The sequence below is a fragment of the Suricata suricatta genome, chromosome 5, assembly GCF_006229205.1.
Source record: "Suricata suricatta isolate VVHF042 chromosome 5, meerkat_22Aug2017_6uvM2_HiC, whole genome shotgun sequence".
NCBI lineage: Eukaryota > Metazoa > Chordata > Mammalia > Carnivora > Herpestidae > Suricata > Suricata suricatta.
This window is the reverse complement of record NC_043704.1, coordinates 104888167-104896660: the sequence shown is the minus strand read 5'-3', so window position 1 is coordinate 104896660 and position 8494 is coordinate 104888167.

Here is an 8494-nt window from a genome sequence, read left to right as displayed (position 1 = left end):
GCTTATTATCATAGTGTTCTGGAGGTCAGGAATCTGAAATGGGCCTCACCGGGCTAAAATCAAGGTGGTGGTAGCGCTGCATTCCTTCTGGAGGCTCTAAATGGAGGAGAATCCATTTTCCCACATTTTCCAGCTTCTAGAGACTGCCTGGAGTTTTGGCTTCTGGGCCCCTTCCATCTTCAAAGCGAGCAGTAGATGGATGAGTCTTTCTCATGTGGAATCACTCTAAGACTGACTCCTGTTCCTGTCTTTCTCTTGTAAGAACCCTTGAGCCACCTGGAAAACCCAGGCCAATCTCCCCATCCCCAAATCTGCTGATTAGCTGCCTTAAATCTTCCTTGCAATGTAACATAACATACTCACAAGTTATGGGGATTAAAACATGGTTAGGTGCCTGGGTAGCTCAGTCGGTTAAGTGTCAGACACTTGATTTAGGCTCATGGTCATGATCGCACGGTTTGTGGGTTCAAGCCCCATATTGGGCTCCCTGCTGTCAGCACAGAGCCCACTTCAGATCCTCGGTCTCCTTCTCTCTCTGTCCCTCCCCCACTGTTGTTTGGGATAAAAAACAGGTGAAAACAATAAAATAGTAAGATTGATTTTTTACAGTAGACTCATTTTTTCTTATAAATAAAAATAATACTGTTATAATAATAATAATAATAACTGAGCATTCTCTAGATGCCCAATAATGTTCTGAGGGCTTTACAAATTATCTCAACAGCCCTGTGAGGTAGGTACTATTATTAACCCTATTTTACAGGTGATTTTAATATCTTTAATGTTACCGGGCTGGGAATTAGAAGAGCTAGGATTCAAACTCAGTAAACTTGCCCTTAACCTTCTCACCAGCCACATAGCCACATAATTCTATTTTCTTTACAATTAGCTCGCCACCCACATCACCCATTTATTTAAGGAGCAAAATAGCCTGCAGGGACATTATTTAAATACAATACTAAGAAAAATTAAAAGCTAAAAAGTCAGATGACATATTTATGTGGTTTGTGCTTTGTGACATTTAATTTAAAATAGCATCATAACCACAAAATTAAACAGAAATGAGACAACGACCAAAAGATGACTCCAAACAGATTCCTAAAAGCATTCATTTAAAAAAAATCTAGTGCCTCAGATTCTCTTCCCAGCATTTCTGGGAGTGTACATTAAGTACTTAAAAATTTAAAATGTTCCTCTGCCATGGAAAAATCATCTCTAGCTGTCATCTTTATTGACAAGGAAGGGGAGGGGGGCTTTCAGTCCTGGAGGTAAGTCAGAAAGACACAGGCACCCACAACATGACATCTCAGTATCCGCGAAAAGGCTGAGAGAAGCCAAACCAGCCTGGCAGGCAAATTAACTCCTCTGAGGCTCCTCCCTAGGCAGCAGCATCAAGGAGCCATCAAGGCAGCTTAGGCGCAGAGGATGGGGGCTTTCAGGGCACATAATACTAAAAGAAACAGACACAGCCGCCTCTTATCCCTCCTAAGGTAGTATGTAAAGTCAACTTAATCCCCATAAAAATTCAGCCAGTCACCCAATCTCTTAAGGATTCCACACAATAAGGAAAGCCCAAACCCATATCCAGTGACTTGTGGGAAAACTATATCTTCCCCAGGATTTCTGCAAATTCCCAGTATTCTATTGTCATGAACACCTCTGGCACTCAGCTCCCACCTCTACTCAGCTAGTTCAGTTAAGGATCGTTGTGCCTTCCCTGGCCAACGTTATTGTGCAGACTACGTCAACCGAAGCATAGATCTCAGTGCCTTTCCATCATTTGCACACACACGTATGCACACAGGCACACACAATAAAACAGTCATGGCAACATCGCACCTGTGTCTGAATGTCCAGGAATACTGAAAAAGGATACATCACACAAAAATTCATATTTGAGCATAGAAATCTCCATTCATAATAGTTTTTAGCTAGTCTTTATGTCTCCTCTACCCTTCTCACATCTTCACTCCTACACTAGCCCAATCAGAAACAAAAAATTTATATAAAAATTATACATAATTTATATATTTATATGATTATATAATTTATATAATATTTATGTTATATTGATACTGCATACTCCCCCACTTTCCTATGCAGAATAATTTACCTTCCTCCAATCCTTAATACCTGGACTCCCTTGGAGTAACCAAAGTCCAGAATTCTGATATTACCATTGTAGAAGTCCTGGTTAAGTTCTTAGACAAAGATCAACTCATCCTCCATTTCCAATATGGATGTAATGGGGTGGGATGGGAAGTTCTATTTACATAATAGGGAAGCAGATAAAATAATAAACAAAGATATTATCAACTACCCTATTTTAGTTCCTGCCCTGAGTGTGTTACCAACCTGTGCCATATCCAAACTGCCTCTTGCAATTGCTGTCTTGCTTCCCAATTCCATAGTACTTTCCAGAACCAACTGTGCAGTACCTGGACAATCAACACTCCTCAGACTTCGTGGTCTCCCCATCCAACCTAGAAACTACTGTTGGAATCGCTTTCACAAATAACATGTTTTATAATCTTCATTGTTTAGTTTAAGAACACAAAAGCTCTCTATTTCCAAAAAGATTTTTTTCATCTATTTATCTGATCAACCCTATCCTTTTTCACTTCTCTATACAAATCCACATGTGGCCAAGCAAATTATTTTCAAACTTCAGTCAGGAGGATTTACTTAGCCTCAAAAACATTTTTTTTACTTGCATGTCAATTTCAGTTCTAAAACAATCCTTCTCCTTCCTCATCCATATTCTTTGGCACTTCAAAATGAGTTCAAATGAGGCCGATTTTCCTATCCCATAGCATGTCTCTGTTTGATGCCACCCAACTGGGACCACTGCTCAGCCATCAGCCCCTTTTTCAGCGAAGGACTCTGTCATCCCTGAGTATTTATTTAAACAAAACAGCTATTTTTAGTTGAGCACTTTCTGTGTGCCACACACTTTGCATGATGATTAGTTCATTTAATCCTCACTAAAAAAATGTTAAATATATGTGTCATTAGCCCACCTAACAGATCAGAAAACTAATACTTAGGTTAAATAGTTGTCCAAATCCACATAACTAGAACATGGTAGGACAAAGTTTGAACCTAGACTATCTGAGTAGACTATCTGAGTCCATCACCTGTGCCTTAAGCACAATTCTAAAAGATTCCAGGACAATTATGTTATTCAATAACATAGAGTCATTTATTTTTGTCTGATCTGTTAATTCATCTATACCATGAACTACTGAAGGTAACTGGGCGGTTCCCTCTACCCTATTTATTTCTATTCCTTGTCTCTCTCTGTCTCTCTGTGTCATTCTCTCTCTTATGGATATTTGACTTAAAAATAGGGCCACAGAAGGCAATCAAAGTGGAATGATGTAATGACATTTATTATTTTCATAGATAAAATGTGGTGACTGCTGTGGCCAATCTGTCAGTACCAGCTGTCCTCTGGCTCACCTGATTTTAAGAATTATCAATGATCACTTAAGAGCAATAGACTTCTGCCGAAAATCGCTATGAGTTGTACTCTGAAGCCCTTATCAGGCAGAATTGTTAGCAATTCGGCAAAATCACATTCTTTGCAGACAGCATAGAAATATCATTTGCTCTGTTCCCTTATTCTTAAAGAATAAAAAAAACAAGAAATGTAGCACTTCTATAGAATCAAATTTCTTCAGAAAAAAAACTGGAGAAAAATAAATACTTCTAAACCAAAATATGTAAAAATCAGTACTTGTTTGCAAAATCCTAGGAGGAACTCTCTTTCCTCCCCACACCAAAATAAGAGTAAATAACAACCTTCTTGATGATATACCTGAGTAAATATTGCCAGAATTTATTATATAACTGGTCAAATACTCCATTTCTTGCAGCCTTTGGTGTTAGTAAGCCTTTACACATTGAATACCCTTAAGGAATAAAACTAATCAAAGAAAACAAAATCATATTTCTTCCTTAAAATTACAATAGGAGAAAAATTGTAAAAGGGATGGAATAATCAAGGACTTGTTTTCTATTTTTTTAAGTGTTTATTTTTGAGAGAGAGAGACCAAGAGAGACAGAGCATGAGTGGGGGAGGAGCAGAGAAAGAGGGAGATACAGAATCCAAAGCAGGCTCTAGGCTCTGAGCTGTCAGCACAGAGCCTGACACGGGGCTCAAACCCACAAACCATGAGATCATGGCCTGAGTCGAAGCCGGACACCCAACCGACTGAGCCACTCAGGTGTCCATTTGTTTTATAATCACTCCTCAAAAAACCTACTCCCACAAAAGCAATTCTTAAAACCCTCTGTAAAAAGTGGATATTTGATAGATGTGGACTTTCATTCTACCCATTCATACTGGTTACATAATGATACCTACATTCAATTTTCAACTGCCAACTAGTAGCGCCATGGTGGGGTATTTATATTGGTTAGTTTGTAATCCCTCCACCTTGCATGCAACTAGTCCACTCAAAATAACACAAAATAATTTTTATGTTGCTCTTTGTTAAAGGATATAAAGAAATAAGTCACTGACAGGACAAATAGTTATGTAATATGTTCCTTTCTTAGTGAGTTTTATTTATTTTTTTAAGTGGGCTCCATGCAGAATATGGGGCTTGAGCTCATGACCCTGAGATCAAGAATCATATGCTCTACTGACTGAGCCAGCCAGGCAACCCTGTTATGTACGGTTTAGGGCATCTTGCAAAAATTTTTCAAAATCCATATTACTTTGACTTATTTATTTTTCAGCTTTCCTCCCTAAGTAGAAAATTGGGAATTCGCATTTAGAGAGCTTTCTTTTTTTTTTTTTTCAAATATTGGGTGTACTAAAATGAACTGAAATACCTTCATAGGAATTAATGTTGATTTTAGTTTTAATTTGTAGAATCTGGCTTATTCACTTAAAATTGTAAAAACATCTTTACTATAAGACCCTCTTAATAGTCATTTAATGACTAACGTTGAAGGTTTCATGCCAGTTTCATGTGCCTAAAGGTTTTTGCATGTTTCATTATGAAACCATAGCTTAAAGATAAAGACCAGGGGCACCTCAGTGGCTCAGTTGGTTAAGTGGCCGACTTGGGCTCAGGTCATGATCTCGCAGTTCGTGAATTTGAGCCCTGCGTCTGGCTCTGTGCTGACAGCTCAGAGCCTGGAGCCTGCTTCAGATTCTGTGTCTCCCTCTCTCTCTGCCCCTCCCCTCTCACGCTCTGTCTCTCTCTGTCTCAAAAATAAATGAACATAAAAATTTTTTTGAGAAAAGATAAAGATCAACCTTCAATAATATTGAAGGATAGAGTAATCAATGGGACTTTGTGATTGCATTAAAGCCACATCAGAAAAGATAATACTATTAATTCTCAAAACACTCATACCTGAAAAGATTTAATACTATGTAAATGTAATAAAGACTTTCCACTTCATTTTGTAGTGATTTGAGCAGGGGACAATCAGCAGGCAAGAGGGAATGAGAGCATATAAATCCAAATAGGCATTTGGTCATTTAGAGGAGGAGCAAGAGCAGGAGGAGGAGGACAAGGAAGGCAGTCAACGCTTTTCAAGCATGTCCAGTTTGCCAAATGTCATTCCAAGTATCTTGACATGAATTACTGCATCTAACCCTCATGAGGTAAGTACTAGCCTTATACTTACCCCCATTACACAGATGAGGAAATGAAATAGTAGCCAGACCATGCTTGCATTTTCTATTTTTTCTAATTCTTTTGAGCGAATAGTGTGAAAGGAGGGAAAGGAAGGACAGCCAAGTGGATAAAGTGGCAGATACTTCCTTTCTAGAGGAAAAGAAAATGTGTTCACAGTTCATGTTATCTACTTGGGTTCAATACTTACTTTCTATCCAAGGACTCAAACTGAGATCAGTGGGAAAATCTTCCCTTTCGTAGAGAACAGGAATTTCTAAACAGTACCAAGCAGGGCAGAAATCTGCCAAACTGAAACTGTGCAAACTAGGAAAAAGTGTCCCCTGCTGGGGAATAAATACCAAAATGATAACTTTTCTTAAAAGACAAATTAGAGGGACATCTGGTTGGCTCAGTTGGTTAACCGTCTGACTTTGGCTCAGGTCATGATCTTAAGTTTGTGAGTTCAAGAGACACTTAAGGCTCTGTGCTGACAGCTCAGAGCCTGGAGCCTGCTTCAGATTCTGTATCTCCCTCTCTCTCTGCCCCTCCCCTGCTCGTGCTCTGGCTCGCTCCCGCTCTCTCTCTCTCTCTCTCTCTCTTTCAAAAATAAACATTTTTAAAAAGACAAATTAAAAAACTCCATTTCCAGGTAGATCAGGTAGAGAATTCTATATTCCTCTGGGCTAAAGTCACTCCAGGCTCAGACCCTCAGCCTGGCCAGTACAAATTTAACCTCCGCTGGCCGAATGCTATTGTGCAGTGCACAACCAATATGATCACATTCTGGGTCCTGGGACCAGGTGGGTAGGTAGGTTTTGTTAAAAGGCTTCATGCTCTAACAACCCTGGGAGCCTCGTTTACTGTCTTTCCATTACAACCTTGAACCCAAGATCAAGCAACACCTTTCAGATCTTGGCACATCCTGCTCCTTTGCCCAGAACACCTTCTGGGTCCTCGTCTACCCAAATGACCAGTACTCAACCTGGTTCAAATGTCACTTCTTCTAGGAAGTGTTCTCTAAAGGCAAAGTTAAGAAAGAGAACACAGACCAGGCAGGAAACTGATGTTGCCTGAAGGAAATATTCAGTAATCGAGAATAGCCAATCTTAGTCTGAGAGTCAGACTGAAAAAAAGAAATGTCTCTGGTTTAATCCCTGTTCTTCCCTCAATGTACTACCCTGTACATGGTGAGTAATTCAGTGCTTATGTGCTTCCAATATCTACTCATTCTACATAAGTTTCTGGAATCAGACAGACCTAAGTGTTGGCGCTTGAAAAGCTTCTTGAAGCCTCAGTTTACTCAGCTACAAAATGGGCATAATACTATGTACCCTAGCAAAGTGTCGTAGTAGATGGTCCCTGTTGGTCCCTCCCATTTCCTTAGTTGTATGAAAGATGTGCTTACTATCTCCCAGTCCTGCTAATCTGTAAACTAGAGCCAAAACCCTACTTTGTCTGTATAGATCCTCTTTGTATATTCTCAGTACCCCCCACACCCTCACAATACCTTACACATAAATATTTGTTTAACACGTATTTGATAAATACACACAAAAATGGATACAGTCCCTGCCCTTGAGAACTTTAACAATTTATAGAAGAGACACCAAAATTTTCTATAATCACTACAGTGTATAACAAAGCCAACACAGGGATATTAAGTACAATGGAAGTTGTTCCTTTCCTCATTAGTGATACTCATTTATTCATAACAAATATTGAAAGAGGTTATGCCTTTAAAAACAAGAGCATGTGTCAAGTGAAAGTCAGTGTGCATGTTGGAGCTACAGAGGGAGGAGGGCAAAACCGAAGGGCAGCCTCTGCCTTAAGGTCTAAATGAGGACAAGAGACACGTGCCTAAGTAATTGGAAGTCCTTGTGGACTGTGATGATTACCAAAGGGAAATTCCACAGAAATTTTGTAGAGAGAGGAGTGGTGTAAGATGGCAGGACTATGATTTTCCTTGTGCTCACAGATAACTTTATGGCAAGGTGAGAAAAATAGTAAATACAAAGACAAGCATAAAACTAAGGAAGGACTGGCCAAAGAAAGTGACTTTATTACTTTGATGGTCAATACATATTGTATAGCAGAACAAAAAGGACAGGAAGCTTAACACCAAAATCCTAATACATAAGAATTCATTGTGATTAGATTATAATTTTTTCAAGACATATGTTATCTTTTCTCTTCTGCATTTATTTATTCACCATAAATTAGTTGTTAGGCCTAGAAGTTAAAACCATTGCCTATCCTTTTTAATGACATGCTACCAAATAATCATATAAATAAATAAGGCACTTTTAATGCACTTAGCCTGTGCTTTTATTTTTTTTATGTCTTTATTTTGAGAGATGGAGACAAAGAGCGAGTGGAGGAGGAAGAGAGAGAGAAAGAGAGAGAGGCACACACACACAGAATCTGAAGCAGGCTCCAGGCTCTGAGTGGTCAGCACAGAGCCCGACGTGAGGCTCAAACCCACGGACTGTGAGATCATGACCTGAGTCGAAGTTGGAGGCTTAACCGACTGAGCCACCCAGGCGTCCCTATCCTGTGCTTTTAAACAGAACTTCTGGGGTGCCCACATGACTCATTGGTTAGATGTCCAACTTTTGATCTTGGCTCAAGTCATGATAGTGAAACCAAGCTTCACATCGGGCTCCACACTGATGGCACAGGGCCTACTTGGGATTCTCTCTCTATCTCTCTCTCAATCTGTTCCTTCCCAACTAGCACTCTTATCTCTCAAAATAAATAAATAAACTTTAAAAAGTAAACATAAGAATTTCTGTGATTGTAAACCATCTCCATGTTTCTCTTGGAGTCATTTAAAATAGCATATTTTTTAGGGTACC